General features: G+C 41.8%; 1 long non-coding RNA gene across 2 annotated transcripts in view; it reads left to right on the top strand.

Moving 5' to 3' along the window:
- The first annotated feature begins 5,662 nt into the window (after window positions 1-5,662).
- Window positions 5,663-20,317, top strand: part of LOC135318861 (uncharacterized) — a 32,790-nt gene continuing 18,135 nt past the window's right edge. Inside the window, exons 1-2 of one of the 2 annotated variants that reach the window (XR_010377248.1) lie at window positions 5,663-5,757; window positions 14,788-14,860. This is a non-coding gene — a long non-coding RNA (uncharacterized LOC135318861). Of the gene's footprint in view, window positions 5,758-14,787; window positions 14,861-16,674; window positions 16,882-20,317 lie in introns of those variants that run through there. The other variant, XR_010377247.1, reaches the window with a different exon arrangement.

Here is a 20,317-nt window from a genome sequence, read left to right as displayed (position 1 = left end):
ATCATTTCTTTGTGTGAGCTAAGTATCCAATACCTAACTAATTTAGGCGAGAGTATTTGACGTTTAAGGAGTTCACTGTTGTTCACAGAGAGTGAAGATGGAGGAACTCTGATTCTAGGAGGGGCTTGCTCTTCTCCTACTGGCTTCATTGCAGCTCAGGTTCTGATCCTTTAAAATGGATGCCTGAGTGGAGGGGAGGGAAGAGCAAGTGCTTGATAGCAAGGCCCAAACCTGGGAAAAGGCTTACCTGGGCTTGGTGCATTTTGGTCTGAATGGTTTGTAAATGCCCCTTGGGACCTGTGGATTCTCATGACCTCTTCCAAGAACATGAGCGCTTTTATCATCTCTGCCATCTCTTCTCTTTTAGACGTCAGGAATCGTGGAGCCGTTCTTGGAGCAGAGAATTGAGTGACTTTCTCAAGTGCACGTTGACACTCCGAATGTTTCTGCAGGAACACAGAGGTTCAGTAGGTCTCATGAATGTCTTTCAAGCCTGGTATTCTCTAGAGATGTCTCCATGCCGGTATTCTCCATTGTAGCGGAACAACTCTCTTCAATATGTTCGCATCTCTCCTCAATCCGTGCAGCCAACTTTTCTGCCAGCTTCTCTTCGTGTCTCCCATAAAGTCGACGTCAACAGGACTGGGCAAGTCTGAAAGTACCTCGGAGCCTCTCCAGTAAGCTGATGACAGGCAGATCTTCCACTCTCTGCCCTGTCAGGTTCTGGAAACTTACCCGTGAACTTAGGTCTTTGGGCAGCAGCATTATCTCGAACTTACACAGCGTCCCGAACAAAAGACCTAAGCCAAACTCCACAAAGGGCGGCAGCCCCTCCATCACACTGATCCACCCACAGAATTCTGCCCAGTTACCTTGGATCCACCAGCCACAACAAGCCTCGCGGTACACACCAAGATTCCACCTAGAATCCAACCGGTAACTGCCATCCCCAATGGTTGCTGAATATTGTCAGTGTTGGGGGAGGGGCTGCATCAAACGGGAGGTTCCTAAGTTAAATGTGATTCTATCCACTAGCGTGCCATTGTCCTTTTATCTTCCCTCTTTCCTTTGGTTCAGATCTGTATATACAGTACAAACGGAGGGAAGTGTGTCCAGTTTTATTTTATGGTTTCACACGTCTTGAAACTTTCTAACAGCTCACAGTACACAGAGACCTCACTAAAGGAAACTCATGTTTGTGTAATATCCATTCACCCAGAATACATATCCGTCAGTTGCTTTCTGCTGAAACACCCACGCTCTCAGGAAATGGATCCATTTGTTTCATGGGGGCTGAAATTCCGAGAAATGAAACCAATCCCAATGTGCACTTTACTGTCTGTCTCGTTTGCCCTTAGTACAGTTTTGCAGAGCTACTTGTCTTTGTTATAGGCTTATGCCGTTTCTTCTCTACTTAGGGTAGAATATGGCATTCATTCTTGCTGTTGGAAGAATTGTAAGTCTACATCACGGACTATGACCAAACCTTATTCAAAATCGGCATTTGGGTTAGGTCACGATATGCTCATTTGTATCAATATTTATGAATATTAATGCATGCGTCTGTGTTCTGAATACAAGTGTGTTGAGTACATTTAAGCTGCGATACTGGGTCGAAGCGTGCTGAATGATCCTTGACATCACTTTCAGTATTTTGTTTTGAATACTCATGGTTTCTCTGGTATATGTCAGCCAACCGTACCGTTTTGGTGTCGGTTTTTTTGTTTGATTGTTTGTTTGTTTGCTTGTGGTTGGTTTTGCAAACACATTAATCCATGCATCACTCCGTTTGCTTCAATCAGAGAGTCATATATGTGAATCACTTAAGATAGTGCTTAAAATCACCTATGATTTCCTGCTACCCTCTCCCATCTTATGGCTTTGATGTCCTCCTTGCCTTCTTCTTGTTTCTTGTTTGTAACGAATGCTTTTCGTGCACTTCCAATAATGGTTTTTCTTATTTCCATTTCATCTTGCTACTTTTCTATTCAGGGTAGAATTCTCAATCTTTCTTTTAGGATAAGTTTTGAACTGCTGAATTCTTTTAAGCTTTGCTGGTCTGTGAATTTCCCTAGCTCTGCCGTTATTAGAAATGGCAGTCATGTGGCATAGGCTACCCATGATTACAGCTTTTTCTCATTCAGGATATGGCCTATGTCCCTGAACTCCTCCCTGTTCTGCAATATTTCTGCCGAGATATGAGCTGAAAGCCCTCTGGAGGTTCTGTTGTGAATAAATTGCTTTCCTCTAGATGCATTTTAAATCACTGGGGTGATCATGAACTTTGTTGATTTGAATTATACAGCTGCAAGTAGGTCTATTGGGATTCCACCTCCTTTGGACGCTGTGTAGTTCCTGAAATCGTATAGATGATTCTTTCTTGTCTTTCAGCAAGTTTCAGTCTGACTTTTCTACAATTATCTTTTCAGGCTTTTTTTTTGTTAATCTTGCTTTTCCATCTGGGACTCTTACGAATCATACTCTTTCATGCTTTGTCTTACCCCAGGCTTCAACAGCAATGTTTGCATTGGTTTGCACTTCTTTTTCTATGTCTTCTTCTGATCGAGGGATTTCTGTTCCCCTGACTTCACAGTCTTTCACGAGTCCGTCTGCATTATCAAGTCTGCTTTGGACTGACTTTAGCCCTGGTATTGTCTCATCCTTGGGTTTTCTGATTTTTTTGGCTCGTTTTTAGAGTTTCTCTTCCCCTTTCCTGGTATACTGCCTTTTGTGATTCTGAGACACTGTTGTACTTCATGTTTTCCTCACCTCAGTTTTCAATACTTGCTCTGGTAGCGTTTTGCAGTCTAGATGTTTGAAAGCTTAATTTTGGGCCTTCAGAATCTTTGGAACTGAAAATGGTACTTCCTGTTTCTTTTCCTCTACTTCTTTATATCTACTGGTCAAGTAATATCAGGTATCTAATATAGATTTATAGGGCTTTGTTAAGTGAAAATTTTAGACCATTGGGTGTACAAAGTTCCATGATATTTCTGTGAGGACAATTTTCCCTAGGCATTGATGCCATGTCCTGTTCCTGTGTGTGTTGTCTGGTATACCTCTAATTGCTGGTGTTGCCTTTGTTGTGATGAGCACACCATATTATTTCAATTAGTAAAACTTCGTTTTATTGCACTTACCTCACAATTCTGAAAGTGCAGTGTACACTTCCTCTTCTGGAAATGAAGCTTAAAGTTTTTCAGCTCGGCATTCTGCTGTACGTCATATTGGAGTCTTTCCAAAACAGCAAACTGAGAGTGCGCTTGTGCTTTCTATTGCCATGGGAATGTCCCAATGTTACCAGTGCTTCCCAGAGCTTCTCTGTCTAAAGAAACACCAGTGGAAACATATGTATGGATGTCATACATCAGGGCCTGCTGGAATGATCCCGCAGACCGATCTTTGTGTCCTCTGGGCAGTACCATGTCAGTGCCATCCAAAATGTAGCATCTGCATTTGGGAGATAATGCTGAAGGAAATGCTTCAACTTCTCACGTTGTGGATTTTGACCACTCTTCCTTGATCCCTCATCCTTGGGTCATGGGTGCATGAATGCAACCACAGAGCTGTACCGAATTCTCTTCCTCAAGCCAATCCGTAATCCCTGTCCAGTTTCTGGCTGTAGCAGATTATAAAGATTTTAATACTGATTTCACACCCAAGGGCCACTGAATCCCTCAGACCAGATGCACGGCTTCTCTAGTTGAGCCCCACACGTGCTCTATTGGCAAAATGCCAAATTGATCCTGGGCCTGCAAGATGCAGTGGATGTGGCCATGGCACATATCGAAAAACTCAACTTCACACGCCAATTTGGTTGCTTTCTTCCTGGGGTAACAAGTCGGTTTGCTCTCTTGATAGAACCCACCACACCCCACAATGCACTCCATATCCCTGAGACTCAGCGTGTGCCATTATCTGTAGCTCTATACCTCATTTTCCGCTGCCTCTGCTAGCTCAAATTTGGCAGATCGGATCTTGGTCTCAGAATCCATTGTGGGGATATTTTGTGCTGATTTCTATGAGTTATGTCAGCCAAGCATCTGCTGTGCCCTCTTCTAACACTCAGCGCATTACCTACAGTCCCATGTGTGCTGTCCGCTTGAGAGTGTGTGTCCAAGTAAAACAGAGTTTCACCTTTGCTGCTCCATCAGCAGAGGTCAGATCCTGCACAGATTTCCATTCTCTACTTTGCCTTCTCCTGCTTCCTGGTTATGTGAGGCCTCAGCCTGTCTTTGGAAGTAACAGACCACTCTTCGGATAGTGTCCTTTGCCAAGGGCTGGGTGAGTGGAAGTTTACATTGCTGTGTACATGGGAGGGAGTGAGCGCAGGTTGCACTGGTTCTCTGCCAACTGGGCATCGATAAATCAACACTTTCCAGATGTAATTCACAGAAATGTGATGTTTGTTTAGCTCTGTTTTACATAAAGCCATGGTTGGAGGGATTGTCCGAAGACTCCAATTTTGACATTGTGTTGATAACACAGTTGCAGTTTTTAGGAAGGTTAATAGAATTGATTTACATGTTTTGGGATTTATATGAAAATGAAGTTAGTGTTTGAAACGTACTAAATTTACCTAGAAGTCAGACTTGTCAATTTTTGTAACATCATGTCAGCTCTAAGAATAATGTAGACAGATAGAAAGTAAAATCACAGTCCAAAATGTTGAAGGGGACATGTCAACTCTTTACTGTTGAAGCCTCCAACACCAACAGGAAACGTGAAGTACCTATTGAAACCATGAAATAACCGAGAACCTGGGTTTCCATTGTGCATTTGGTGCCCTATACTCCCAATGACACATACTGGCCAATGTTGGCATTTCAAGGGGTAACATTCCTCTCTAGGAAAGTACAAGAAAAACCAAACAAAATGTATACATTTAGGCTTGATTCCAAAAGCACATACAGGCATTTTAGCTATGAGAACCCTGCTGCAGCTATGCTAGGCTATTGAAAAGCAGGTGTTCTTCTATCAGTGATGAGAACGCTTAATCATCCGATCATGTTGGGTAAAGCAATTTAACACAACCAAGTGTGCACCCCCAAAATATCATGCACCCGGTGCTTGACTGAAGAGAAAGACGGTCCACAAAACCTGTGTCTTTAAAGTCTTTCACGACTTTTAGAGTTCAGGTCACTGTCTGACATAATATTTACCAATACTGTCTTGAAAAACTGAGGGCTAGTACATATTCGAGTTCAGTCAAAGATTCCTCTCACTTACCACAATCCCTTCACCCCAGACAAGACATAAACCCAGCATATGCTGCATCTAGGGGAAGGTCATCATTTCTTTGTGTGAGCTAAGTATCCAATACCTAACTAATTTAGGCGAGAGTATTTGACGTTTAAGGAGTTCACTGTTGTTCACAGAGAGTGAAGATGGAGGAACTCTGATTCTAGGAGGGGCTTGCTCTTCTCCTACTGGCTTCATTGCAGCTCAGGTTCTGATCCTTTAAAATGGATGCCTGAGTGGAGGGGAGGGAAGAGCAAGTGCTTGATAGCAAGGCCCAAACCTGGGAAAAGGCTTACCTGGGCTTGGTGCATTTTGGTCTGAATGGTTTGTAAATGCCCCTTGGGACCTGTGGATTCTCATGACCTCTTCCAAGAACATGAGCGCTTTTATCATCTCTGCCATCTCTTCTCTTTTAGACGTCAGGAATCGTGGAGCCGTTCTTGGAGCAGAGAATTGAGTGACTTTCTCAAGTGCACGTTGACACTCCGAATGTTTCTGCAGGAACACAGAGGTTCAGTAGGTCTCATGAATGTCTTTCAAGCCTGGTATTCTCTAGAGATGTCTCCATGCCGGTATTCTCCATTGTAGCGGAACAACTCTCATCAATATGTTCGCATCTCTCCTCAATCCGTGCAGCCAACTTTTCTGCCAGCTTCTCTTCGTGTCTCCCATAAAGTCGACGTCAACAGGACTGGGCAAGTCTGAAAGTACCTCGGAGCCTCTCCAGTAAGCTGATGACAGGCAGATCTTCCACTCTCTGCCCTGTCAGGTTCTGGAAACTTACCCGTGAACTTAGGTCTTTGGGCAGCAGCATTATCTCGAACTTACACAGCGTCCCGAACAAAAGACCTAAGCCAAACTCCACAAAGGGCGGCAGCCCCTCCATCACACTGATCCACCCACAGAATTCTGCCCAGTTACCTTGGATCCACCAGCCACAACAAGCCTCGCGGTACACACCAAGATTCCACCTAGAATCCAACCGGTAACTGCCATCCCCAATGGTTGCTGAATATTGTCAGTGTTGGGGGAGGGGCTGCATCAAACGGGAGGTTCCTAAGTTAAATGTGATTCTATCCACTAGCGTGCCATTGTCCTTTTATCTTCCCTCTTTCCTTTGGTTCAGATCTGTATATACAGTACAAAAGGAGGGAAGTGTGTCCAGTTTTATTTTATGGTTTCACACGTCTTGAAACTTTCTAACAGCTCACAGTACACAGAGACCTCACTAAAGGAAACTCATGTTTGTGTAATATCCATTCACCCAGAATACATATCCGTCAGTTGCTTTCTGCTGAAACACCCACGCTCTCAGGAAATGGATCCATTTGTTTCATGGGGGCTGAAATTCCGAGAAATGAAACCAATCCCAATGTGCACTTTACTGTCTGTCTCGTTTGCCCTTAGTACAGTTTTGCAGAGCTACTTGTCTTTGTTATAGGCTTATGCCGTTTCTTCTCTACTTAGGGTAGAATATGGCATTCATTCTTGCTGTTGGAAGAATTGTAAGTCTACATCACGGACTATGACCAAACCTTATTCAAAATCGGCATTTGGGTTAGGTCACGATATGCTCATTTGTATCAATATTTATGAATATTAATGCACGCGTCTGTGTTCTGAATACAAGTGTGTTGAGTACATTTAAGCTGCGATACTGGGTCGAAGCATGCTGAATGATCCTTGACATCACTTTCAGTATTTTGTTTTGAATACTCATGGTTTCTCTGGTATATGTCAGCCAACCGTACCGTTTTGGTGTCGGTTTTTTTGTTTGATTGTTTGTTTGTTTGCTTGTGGTTGGTTTTGCAAACACATTAATCCATGCATCACTCCGTTTGCTTCAATCAGAGAGTCATATATGTGAATCACTTAAGATAGTGCTTAAAATCACCTATGATTTCCTGCTACCCTCTCCCATCTTATGGCTTTGATGTCCTCCTTGCCTTCTTCTTGTTTCTTGTTTGTAACGAATGCTCTTCGTGCACTTCCAATAATGGTTTTTCTTATTTCCATTTCATCTTGCTACTTTTCTATTCAGGGTAGAATTCTCAATCTTTCTTTTAGGATAAGTTTTGAACTGCTGAATTCTTTTAAGCTTTGCTGGTCTGTGAATTTCCCTAGCTCTGCCGTTATTAGAAATGGCAGTCATGTGGCATAGGCTACCCATGATTACAGCTTTTTCTCATTCAGGATATGGCCTATGTCCCTGAACTCCTCCCTGTTCTGCAATATTTCTGCCGAGATATGAGCTGAAAGCCCTCTGGAGGTTCTGTTGTGAATAAATTGCTTTCCTCTAGATGCATTTTAAATCACTGGGGTGATCATGAACTTTGTTGATTTGAATTATACAGCTGCAAGTAGGTCTATTGGGATTCCACCTCCTTTGGACGCTGTGTAGTTCCTGAAATCGTATAGATGATTCTTTTTGTCTTTCAGCAAGTTTCAGTCTGACTTTTCTACAATTATCTTTTCAGGCTTTTTTTTTGTTAATCTTGCTTTTCCATCTGGGACTCTTACGAATCATACTCTTTCATGCTTTGTCTTACCCCAGGCTTCAACAGCAATGTTTGCATTGGTTTGCACTTCTTTTTCTATGTCTTCTTCTGATCGAGGGATTTCTGTTCCCCTGACTTCACAGTCTTTCACGAGTCCGTCTGCATTATCAAGTCTGCTTTGGACTGACTTTAGCCCTGGTATTGTCTCATCCTTGGGTTTTCTGATTTTTTTGGCTCGTTTTTAGAGTTTCTCTTCCCCTTTCCTGGTATACTGCCTTTTGTGATTCTGAGACACTGTTGTACTTCATGTTTTCCTCACCTCAGTTTTCAATACTTGCTCTGGTAGCGTTTTGCAGTCTAGATGTTTGAAAGCTTAATTTTGGGCCTTCAGAATCTTTGGAACTGAAAATGGTACTTCCTGTTTCTTTTCCTCTACTTCTTTATATCTACTGGTCAAGTAATATCAGGTATCTAATATAGATTTATAGGGCTTTGTTAAGTGAAAATTTTAGACCATTGGGTGTACAAAGTTCCATGATATTTCTGTGAGGACAATTTTCCCTAGGCATTGATGCCATGTCCTGTTCCTGTGTGTGTTGTCTGGTATACCTCTAATTGCTGGTGTTGCCTTTGTTGTGATGAGCACACCATATTATTTCAATTAGTAAAACTTCGTTTTATTGCACTTACCTCACAATTCTGAAAGTGCAGTGTACACTTCCTCTTCTGGAAATGAAGCTTAAAGTTTTTCAGCTCGGCATTCTGCTGTACGTCATATTGGAGTCTTTCCAAAACAGCAAACTGAGAGTGCGCTTGTGCTTTCTATTGCCATGGGAATGTCCCAATGTTACCAGTGCTTCCCAGAGCTTCTCAGTCTAAAGAAACACCAGTGGAAACATATGTATGGATGTCATACATCAGGGCCTGCTGGAATGATCCCGCAGACCGATCTTTGTGTCCTCTGGGCAGTACCATGTCAGTGCCATCCAAAATGTAGCATCTGCATTTGGGAGATAATGCTGAAGGAAATGCTTCAACTTCTCACGTTGTGGATTTGACCACTCTTCCTTGATCCCTCATCTTTGGGTCATGGGTGCACGAATGCAACCACAGAGCTGTACCGAATTCTCTTCCTCAAGCCAATCCGTAATCCCTGTCCAATTTCTGGCTGTAGCAGATCCTAAATATTTTAATACTGATTTCACACCCAAGGGCCACTGAATCCCTCAGACCAGATGCACGGCTTCTCTAGTTGAGCCCCACATGTGCTCTATTGGCAAAATGCCAAATTGATCCTGGGCCTGCAAGATGCAGTGGATGTGGCCATGGCACATATCGAAAAACTCAACCTCACACGCCAATGTGGTTGCTTTCTTCCTGGGGTAACAAGTCGGTTTGCTCTCTTGATAGAACCCACCACACCCCACAATGCACTCCAGATCCCTGAGACTCAGCGTGTGCCATTATCTGTAGCTCTATACCTCATTTTCCGCTGCCTCTGCTAGCTCAAATTTGGCAGATCGGATCTTGGTCTCAGAATCCATTGTGGGGATATTTTGTGCTGATTTCTATGAGTTATGTCAGCCAAGCATCTGCTGTGCACTCTTCTAACACTCAGCGCATTACCTACAGTCCCATGTGTGCTGTCCGCTTGAGAGTGTGTGTCCAAGTAAAACAGAGTTTCACCTTTGTTGCTCCATCAGCAGAGGTCAGATCCTGCACAGATTTCCATTCTCTACTTTGCCTTCTCCTGCTTCCTGGTTATGTGAGGCCTCAGCCTGTCTTTGGAAGTAACAGACCACTCTTCGGATAGTGTCCTTTGCCAAGGGCTGGGTGAGTGGAAGTTTACATTGCTGTGTACATGGGAGGGAGTGAGCGCAGGTTGCACTGGTTCTCTGCCAACTGGGCATCGATAAATCAACACTTTCCAGATGTAATTCACAGAAATGTGATGTTTGTTTAGCTCTGTTTTACATAAAGCCATGGTTGGAGGGATTGTCCGAAGACTCCAATTTTGACATTGTGTTGATAACACAGTTGCAGTTTTTAGGAAGGTTAATAGAATTGATTTACATGTTTTGGGATTTATATGAAAATGAAGTTAGTGTTTGAAACGTACTAAATTTACCTAGAAGTCAGACTTGTCAATTTTTGTAACATCATGTCAGCTCTAAGAATAATGTAGACAGATAGAAAGTAAAATCACAGTCCAAAATGTTGAAGGGGACATTTCAACTCTTTACTGTTGAAGCCTCCAACACCAACAGGAAACATGAAGTACCTATTGAAACCATGAAATAACCGAGAACCTGGGTTTCCATTGTGCATGTGGTGCCCTATACTCCCAATGACACATACTGGCCAATGTTGGCATTTCAAGGGGTAACAATAATCTCTAGGAAAGTACAAGAGAAACCAAACAAAATGTATACATTTAGGCTTGATTCCAAAAGCACATACAGGCATTTTAGCTATGAGAACCCTGCTGCAGCTATGCTAGGCTATTGAAAAGCAGGTGTTCTTCTATCAGTGATGAGAACGCTTAATCATCCGATCATGTTGGGTAAAGCAATTTAACACTACCAAGTGTGCACCCCCAAAATATCGTGCACCCGGTGCTTGACTGAAGAGAAAGATGGTCCACAAAACCTGTGTCTTTAAAGTCTTTCACGACTTTTAGAGTTCAGGTCACTGTCTGACATAATATTTACCAATACTGTCTTGAAAAACTGAGGGCTAGTACATATTCGAGTTCAGTCAAAGATTCCTCTCACTTACCACAATCCCTTCACCCCAGACAAGACATAAACCCAGCATATGCTGCATCTAGGGGAAGGTCATCATTTCTTTGTGTGAGCTAAGTATCCAATACCTAACTAATTTAGGCGAGAGTATTTGACCTTTAAGGTGTTCACTGTTGTTCACATAGTGTGAAGATGGAGGAACTCTGATTCTAGGAGGGGCTTGCTCTTCTCCTACTGGCTTCATTGCAGCTCAGGTTCTGATCCTTAAAATGGATGCCTGAGTGGAGGGGAGGGAAGAGCAAGTTCTTGATTGCAAGGCCCAAGACTGTGAAAAAGCTTACCTGGGCTTGGTGCATTTTGGTCTGAATGGTTTGTAAATGCCCCTTGGGACATGGGGATTCTCACAAATTATTCCACCAACATGAGCGATTTTATCACCTCTGCCATCTCTTCTCTTTAGACGTCAAGAATCTTGGATCCATTCTTGGAGCAGAGAACTGAGTAACTTTCTCAAGTGCAAGTTGATACTCCATAATTTCTGCCAGGATCAACGAGGCTCAATATTTCTCATGAATGTCTTTTGAACCTGGTATTCCCTACAGAAGTATCCATGCCTGTGTCCTCAATTGTAGCAGGACAACTCTCATCAATGTGTTCTCATATCTCCTCAATCTATGTAACCAGGTTTTCTCCAAGCTTCTCTTTAAATCTCCCATAAATTAGACTTCTACATGACTGGGCAAGTCTGAAAGATCCTCGGAATGTAACCAGTATGCTGATGACTGGCAGATATTCCACTGTCAGCCCTTTCAGTTTCTGGAAACTGACCCGTGAACTCAGGTATTTGGGCAGAAGCAGTATCTCGAACTTACCCAGCTTCCCAAAATAAAGACCTAAGACAAGCTCCACAGAGGGTGGCAGCCCTTCCATCACACTGATCCACCCTCAGAACTCTGCCCAGTTACCTTGGGCCCACCAGTCACAACAAGCTGTGCAGTACACACCAAAATTCCACCTGGAATCCAAACGGTACCTGCCATCCCCAATGGTTGCTACATCTTGTCAGTGTTTGGGAGGGGCTGCATCAGACGAGAGGTTCCTAAGGTAAATGTGAATCTCTCCAGTAGCATCCCATGGTCCTTTTTTTCTTCCTTCTTTACTTTTGTTCTCATCCCTATACACAGTACAAACGGAGGGAAGTGTGTCCATTTTTAGTTTATGGTTTCATACGTCTTTAAACTTTCTAACTGTTAACAGTACAAAAAGACCCACTAAAGGAATCTTATGTTTGTGTAATATCCATTCACCCAGAATACATATCCGTTTGTTGCTTTTCTGCTGAAACACCCACACTCTAAGAACATGTATCCATTTGTTCCATCGGGGCTGAAATTCCTAGAAATGAAACCAATCCCATTGTGCACTTTACTGACTGACTCTTTTGCTCTTAGTACAGTTCTGCAGAGCTACTTTCCTTTGTTTTAGGCTTATGCCATTTCTTCTTTATATAGGGTAGAATATGCCATTCTTTCATCATGTTGAAATACTTCTAAATCTATACCACGGACTAGGAATCCATTTTAATCAAAATAGAGATTTGGGTTAGGAGACAATGTGCTATTATGAATCAAAATTTATGAATATTAATGCACGCATCTGTTTTCTGAATACAAGTCTTTTGAGTACTTGCATGCCTCGAAACTTTGTTGATGCGTACTGAATGATCCTTGACATTACTTTGAGTATTTTTATTTAATTTATCATGGTTCCTTTGGATAGATGTCTGCCAAGCGTACTCTTTTGATGTTTGTTTCTTTGTTCAATTGTTTGTTTGTTTGCTTATTCTTTGTTTTGCAAACTCTTTAGGCCATGCATCTCTCCATTTGATTCAGAGAGTCATATATGCTGATTAACTTAGTATAGTGCTGAAAATCACCTATGTTTTCCTGCTTCCCTCTCCCATCTTTAGGATTTTGATGTCCTCCTTGCCTTCTTCTTGTTTATTCTTTGAAACTCATTGCTCTAATTGCATTTCCAATAATGGTATTCTTATATCCATTTCATCTTGCTACTTTTCTATTCTGTTTAGAATTCTCAATCCTTTTTTTAATATTAGTTTCGAACTGCTGTAGTCTTTTAAGTATTGCCGGTCTGTGAAATTCTCTAGCTCTGCTGTTATTAGAAATGGTAGTCTTGTGGCATAGGCTACCCTAGATTGAAGCTTTTACTCATTCAATATTTGGTATATGTCCTGGCACTATTACATCTCCTGTACTATTTGTGTCGAGATATCAGCTGAAAACCCTCTGGAGATTCTGTTGTGACTAAGTTGCTTTCCTCTACGTGCATTAAGAATCACTTGGTTGATCATGAACTTTGTTGCTTTGAATAATACAGCTTCTTGTAGGTCTATTTTAATTCCACCTCCTTTGGACACTTGTACTTCCTGAATTCATATAGATGACTGCTTTTTGGCTTTAAGGAAGTTTCTGTCTGATTTTTCTACAAATATATTTCAGACTTTTCTTCTTTATCTCTTGCTAATTCATCTGGGACACTTATGAATCATAATCTTTCATGCTTTGTATTACCCTGTGATTCAACAGCGATGATTGCATTGATTTTCACTTGCTTTTCTATGTCATCTTCTAATCGAGGGATTTCTATTCCTCTGTCATCACAGTCATTCACGAGTCCCTCTGCATTATCTATTCTGCTTGGGAATGACTTTAGCCCTGGTATTATCTCATCCATTGAGTTTTCTGATATTCTTTCACTCATCTTTAGAGGTTCTCTTCCCCTTTTCTGGTATTCTGTCTTTTGTGATTCTGAGACACTGTTGTTCTTCAGTGTTTTCCTCACCTCCATTTTCAATACATTCTCTGATAGCGTTTTGCCATCTAGTTGTTTGAAAGCTTATATTTTGGGCCTTCAAACTCTTTTGTACTTAAAATAGTACTTCCTGTTTCTTTTATTATACTTCTTTATCTCTACTGGTCAAGTACTTTCAGGTATCTAATGCAGACTTATAGGGTTTTGTTAAGTGAAAATTTTATACCATTGGATGTACGCAATTCCATGATTTTTTTGTGAGGACAATTTTTCCTAGACAATGATGCCATGTCCTTTTCCTGTGTGTGTTGTCTTATATAGCTCTAATTGCTGGTGTTCCCGTTGTTGTCATGAACACACCATACTCTTTCTATTAGTATAACCTCATTTTTATTACACTTATCTCACAGTTCTTAAAGTACACAGGACACTTCCTCTAGTGGAAATGAAGCTTCAAAGAGTTTTCAGCTCTGTAGACTGCTGTATGTCATTTAGGAGTTTTTCCAAAACAGAATCGTGACAGTGCACTTGTGCTTTCTATTGCCATGGGAATGTCCCAATGTTACCAGTTCTTCCCAGGGCTTCTCTGTCTACAGAAACACCAGTGGAAACTTATCTAACGATGTCATGCATCAGGGCCTGTTGGAATTTTCCTGCAGCCCCATCTATGTTTCCTGGGTGCCATAGCATGTCAGTGCCATCCAAAATGTAGCATCTGCATTTCAGAGATAATGCTGAGGAAAATAATGCATCTTCTCATGCTGTGGACTTTGACCACTCTTCATTGTTCTCTCATCTGTGGCATGGGACCACGAAGGAAACCACCGAAATATTCCACATCCTCTGCCTCAAACCAAAGTATAATCCCAGTCCAGGCTATGAATGTAGCAGATCCTGAGATTTTGGAAACAGAATTCAACCCCAAGGCCCCCTGGATCCCTCAGACCAGATGCATGATGACTGTGATTGAGCCCCACACGTGCTCTATTGGCAAAATGCCAAATTGGTCCCAGGTCTTAGAGATGCATTGGATGTGTCCATGGGATATTTCGATAAAATCAACCTCACTAGCCAGGGTTGTTGCTTTCTCATTGGGGTCCCAGGTAAGTTTCCTCTCTGGATAGGGCCTACCACAATCCACAACACACTCCAGATGCCTGAGAATCAGCGTGTGCTATCATCAATAGCTGTATCCCCAATTATTCACAGCCATTGTGAGCCCAAATTTGGCAGCACCAATCTTTGTCTAAGAATGAATTGTGGGTATATTTTGTGCTGATTTCTTTCAGTTCTGTCATCCAAGCATCTGCTGTGCACACTTCTAACACTCAGTGCACCGCTTTCAATCCCATGCGTCCTATCCCCTTGAGGGTGTGTGTCAAAATAAAACAGATTTTCACTTTGCTGCTCCATCAGCAGAGGACAGGTCCTACACTTATTTACATCACTACTGTGTCTTCTCCTCCTTCCAGGTTTTCTGAGGCCTCATTCTCTCCTTGGAAGTAAGAGACCACTCTTCGGCAAGTGTCCTGGACTATGGGCTGGGTGAGTGGATGTTTATCTTCCTGTGTACATGGGAGCGAGTGTGCGTAGGTTGTACTTGTACTCTGCCAACTGGGCACTGATAAATCATCACTTTCCATATATAACTCACAGACATGTTATTCTTGTTTATCTCTATTTTCTATACAGCCATGGTGGGTGGGTTTGTCCGAAGAATCCAGTTTTGACATTGTGTTGATCCCTCAGTTGCGGACTTTCAAAATTTTAATACAATTGATTTACATATTTGGGGAATTATCTGAAAATGAAGTTAGTTTTTGAAACATACTAAATCTACCTACAAGCCAGACTTATCAAATTCAAGTACCATTTTTTCAGCTATAATGGAAAAATAGACAGATAGAATGTAAAATAGCAGTCCAAAATGATGAAGTGAACAGGTTAACTGTTTACTGTTGATGCCCCAACACAAACAGGAACCATGAAATAAATATTGGAACCATGAAATAACCCTCACCCAGTGTTTCCCTTTTGCATGTGGTGCCCTTTCCACCCAGTGAATCATACTGGTCATTGTTGTCATTTCAAGCGGTAACATTTCTATGTAGGAAGACACTAGGTAACCCAAACAAAATATTTATATGAAGGCTTGGTTCCAAAAGCAACTAGAGGCATTATAGCTAAGAGAAAACTGCTGCAGCTATGCTAGGCTACTGAGAACCAGGTGTTCTTCTAACAACGATGAGAATTCTTAATCGTCCGATCATGTTGGGTAAAGCAATTTAACCCAGCCAAGTCTGCACCCCCATGATATTCTACATACGGGGCTTGAATGAAGGGAAAAGACAGTCCACATAACATGTGTCCTTACATGTCTATGGCGACTTTTAGAGTTCAGTTCACAAACTGACTTACAATAGTTACCTATACTGCCTTGAAACACTGAGGACAAATACATACTCAAGTTCAGTCAAAGGTTCCCCTCACTTACCACACTCCCTTCACCCCAAAGAAGACATTAACCCAGCATTTGCTGAATCAAGGGGAAGGTCATCATTTCTTTGTGTGAGATACATATTCAATTCCTATCTATTTCAGTCGAGAGTATTTGACAATTGAGGAGTTCAGTGTTGTGCACAAAGTGTGAATTTGGTGGAACACTTGTTCTAGGAGGGGCTTGCTATTCTTCTCCTGGCTTCATTGCAGCTCAGGTGCTGATCCTTTGAAATGGATGCCTGAGAGGAGTGGAGGGAAGAGCAAGTGTTTGATAGCTATCCCAAACCTGGGAAAAGGCTTACCAGGATTTCATGCACTGTGATATATTTGATTTGTAGATGTCTCTTGGGACGTGTGGATTCTCATGATCTCTTCCAAGAACATGAGTGATTTTATCATCTCTGCCATCTCTTCTCTTTTAGACGTCAGGAATCTTGGACCATTTCTTGAAGCAGTGAACTGAGTACCTTTCTTAAGAGCACATTGACCCTCCACAGGTCTCTGCCAGTATCAGTGAGGCTCAATATGTCTCATGAATGCCTTTTGAGCCTGGTATTCACTACAAAAGTCTCCATGTCATTATTCTCCCTTTTAGCAGAACAACTCTCATCAATGTGTTCACATCTCTCCTCAATCAGTGCAGCCAGCTTTTCTGCATGCTTCTCTTGGTGTCTCCCATAAAGTCGAATTCTACAGGACTGGGCAAGTCTGAAAGTTCCTCGGAACGTAACCAGTATGCTGATGACTGGCAGATGTTCCACTGTCAGCCCTTTCAGTTTCTGGAAACTGACCCGTGAACTCAGGTATTTGGGCAGAAGCAGTATCTCGAACTTACCCAGCTTCCCAAAATAAAGACCTAAGACAACCTCCACAGAGGGCGGCAGCCCCTCCATCACACTGATCCACCCACAGAATTCTGCCCAGTTACCTTGGGCCCACCAGTCACAACAAGCTGTGCAGTACACACCAAAATTCCACCTGGAATCCAAACGGTACCTGCCATCCCCAATGGTTGCTACATCTTGTCAGTGTTTGGGAGGGGCTGCATCAGACGAGAGGTTCCTAAGGTAAATGTGAATCTCTCCAGTAGCATCCCATGGTCCTTTTTTTCTTCCTTCTTTACTTTTGTTCTCATCCCTATACACAGTACAAATGGATGGAATTGTGTCCATTTTTAGTTTACGGTTTCACACGTCTTTAAACTTTCTAACTGTTAACAGTACAAAAAGACCCACTAAAGGAATCTTATGTTTGTGTAATATCCATTCACCCAGAATACATATTCATCTGTTGCTTTTCTGCTGAAACTCCCACACTCTAAGAACATGTATCCATTTGTTCCATCGGGGCTGAAATTCCTAGCAATGAAACCAATCACAATGTGCACTTTACTGACTGACTCTTTTGCTCTTAGTACAGTTCTGCAGAGCTACTTTCCTTTGTTTTAGGCTTATGCCATTTCTTCTGTATGTAAGGTAGAATATGCCATTCATTCGTCATGTTGAAAGACTTCTAAATCTATACCATGGACTAGGAATCCATTTTAATCAAAGTAGAGATTTGGGTTAGGTCACAATATGCTATTATGAATCAAAATTTATGAATATTAATGCACGAATCTGTTTTTGAATACAAGTCTGTTGAGTACATTCATGCCACAACACTTGTTCGATGCGTACTGAGTGAACCTTGACATTACTTTGAGTATTTTGATTTGATTTATCATGGTTCCTTTGGATAGATGTCTGCCAACCGTACTCTTTTGATGTTTGTTTCTTTGTTTGATTGTTTGTTTGCTTGTTCTTTGTTTTGCAAACTCATTAGGCCATGCATCTCTCCGTTTGCTTCAAATACAGAGTCGTATATGCTGATTAACTTAGCATAGTGCTGAAAATCACCTATGTTTTCCTGCTTCCCTCTCCCATCTTTAGGATTTTGATGTCCTCCTTGCCTTCTTCTTGTTTATTCTTTGAAACTCATTACTCTAATTGCATTTCCAATAATGATATTCTTATATCCATTTCATCTTGCTACTTTTCTATACTGTTTAGAATTCTCATTCCTTATTTTAATATAAGTTTTGAACTGCTGTAGTCTTTTAAGTTTTGCCAGTCTGTGAAATTCTCTAGCTCTGCTGTTATTAGAAATGGTAGTCTTGTGGCATATGCTACCCCTGATTGCAGCTTTTACTCATTCAAGATTTGGTCTAAGTCCTGGCACTCCTTCCTGTCCTGCAATATTTCTGTCCAGATATCAGCTGAAACCCCTCTGGAATTTCTGTTGTGACTAAGTTGCTTTCCTCTAGGTGCATTTTAAATCAGTGGGTTGATCATGAACTTTGTTGATTTGAATTATACAGCTGCTTGTAGGTGTATTGGGATTCCACCTCCTTTGGATGCTTTTTAAAACGTGAATCTTATAGATCATTGTTTCTTGGCTTTCAGCAAGGTTCTGTCTAATTTTGCTACAAATAAGTTTTCAGACTTTTTTTAACACTTGTTTTTACATCTGGGACTCTCATGAATCCTACTCTTTCATGTTTGGCTTACCACGGGATTCACCAGCAATGTTTGCATTTGTTTTCACTTGCATCTTTTTGTCATTTTCTGATCGAGGGATTTCAGTTTCCCTGTCTTCACAGTCATTCAGGAGTCCCTATGCAGTATCTCGTCTGTTTAGGACTGAGTTTAGCCTTGGTTCTATATCATCAATTGAGTTTTCTCATATTATTTGGCTAGTTTTTGAGTTTCTCTTCCCCTTTTCTGGTATTTTGCCTTTTGTGATTCTGAGACACTGTTTTTCTTCAGTGTTTTCCTCACCTAAGTTTCCAACACCTACTCTGGTGGGGTTTTGCAGTCTAGTTCTTTGAAAGCTTATTTTTTGGGCCTTCAATCTCTTTGGAACTCAAAATTGTACTTCCTGTTTCTTTTACTCTACTTCTTTATCTCTACTGGACAAGTACTCTCAGGTATCAAATGTAGACTTATAGGGCTTTATTAAGTGAAATGTTTAGACACTTCGCTGTACACAAAACCATGATATTTCTGTGAGAACAATTTTTTATAGACTTTGATGCCATGACCTTTTGCTGTGTGTGTTGTCTGGTATATCTCTAATTGCTGGTGTTGCCTTTGATGTTTTGAACACCACTTATTTTTTCCATCAGTATAACCTCAGTTTTATTACACTTAAATCACAGTTCTGAAAGTGTATGGGACACTTCCTCTTGTGGAAATGAGGCTTCTAAAGGTTTTCAGCTCTGCAGGCTGCTCTATGTCACTTTTGGGGTTTTTCCAAAACAGAATCGTGACAGTGCGCTTGTGCTTTCTATTGCCATGGGAATGTCCCCATGTTACCAGTTTTTCCCAGAGCTTCTCTGTCTACAGAAACACATTGGAAAGATTTCTAAGGATGTCATGCATCAGGGTCTGCTGTAATGATCCCACAGCCCCACCTATGTGTCCTCAGTGCTGTACCATGTCAGTGACTTCCAAAATGTAGCATCTGCATTGGGAGATAATGAGGAAGGAAATGCTTCATCTTCTCATGCTGTAGGCTTTGATCAGTCTTCTTTGTTCTCTCATCCTTGTGGCAAGGGACCATGAAGGCAACGTCAGGGCTGTTTCACCTCCTCTGCCTCAAACCAAACAATCCCAGTGCAGGCTATGAATGTAGCAGATCTTAAAGCTTTTGATACTTATTTCAAACCCCAGACCCCCTGGATCACTCAGACCAGATGCATGATATCTCTGATTGAGCCCCACACGTGCTCTATTGGCAATATGCCAAATTGGTCCCTGGTCCTGCAGCTGCAGTGGATGTGGCCATGGGACATTTTGATAAACTAAACCTCGCGTGCCAGTCTGGTTGCATTATCATTGGTGTCACAGGTCAGTTTGCTCTCTTGATAGGACCCAACAAAATCCATAATGCACTCCAGATCCCTGAGACTCAGCTTGTGCTATCATCCATAGCCCTATCCCTCATTTTCTGCAGCCTCTGCCAGCTCAAATTTGGCAGCTCAGGTCTTGGTCTCAGAATCAATTCTGGGAATATTTTGTGCTGATTTATTTGAGTTCTGTCAGCTAAGCATCTGCTGTGCACTCTTCTAACACTCAGCACATCACTTTCAATCCCATGTATCCTGTCCACTTGAGAGTGTGCATCCAAGGAAAACAGAGTTTCACCTTTGCGGCTCCATTACCAGAGGTCAGGTCCTGCACTGATTTCCATTCTCTACTTTGCCTTCTCCTCCTTCCAGGTTTTCTGAGGCCTCAATCTGTCTTTGGAAGTAAGAGACCAAGCTTAGGCTTGTGTCCTGAGCCAAGGGCTTTGTGATTGGATATTTACCTTGCTGTGTACATGGGAGTGAGTGAGCATAGTTTCCACTGGTACCCTGCCAACTGGGCATTGATAAATCAAAACTTTCCAGAGATAACTCACAGAAATGTGATTCTTGTTTAGCTCTTTTTTCTATACAGACATGGTGGGAGGGTATGTCTG

The sequence above is a fragment of the Camelus dromedarius genome, chromosome 22, assembly GCF_036321535.1.
Source record: "Camelus dromedarius isolate mCamDro1 chromosome 22, mCamDro1.pat, whole genome shotgun sequence".
NCBI classification, from domain to species: Eukaryota; Metazoa; Chordata; class Mammalia; order Artiodactyla; family Camelidae; genus Camelus; species Camelus dromedarius.
Note: the sequence above shows the minus strand (reverse complement) of the source record. Positions and strands in the feature narration are given on the sequence as shown.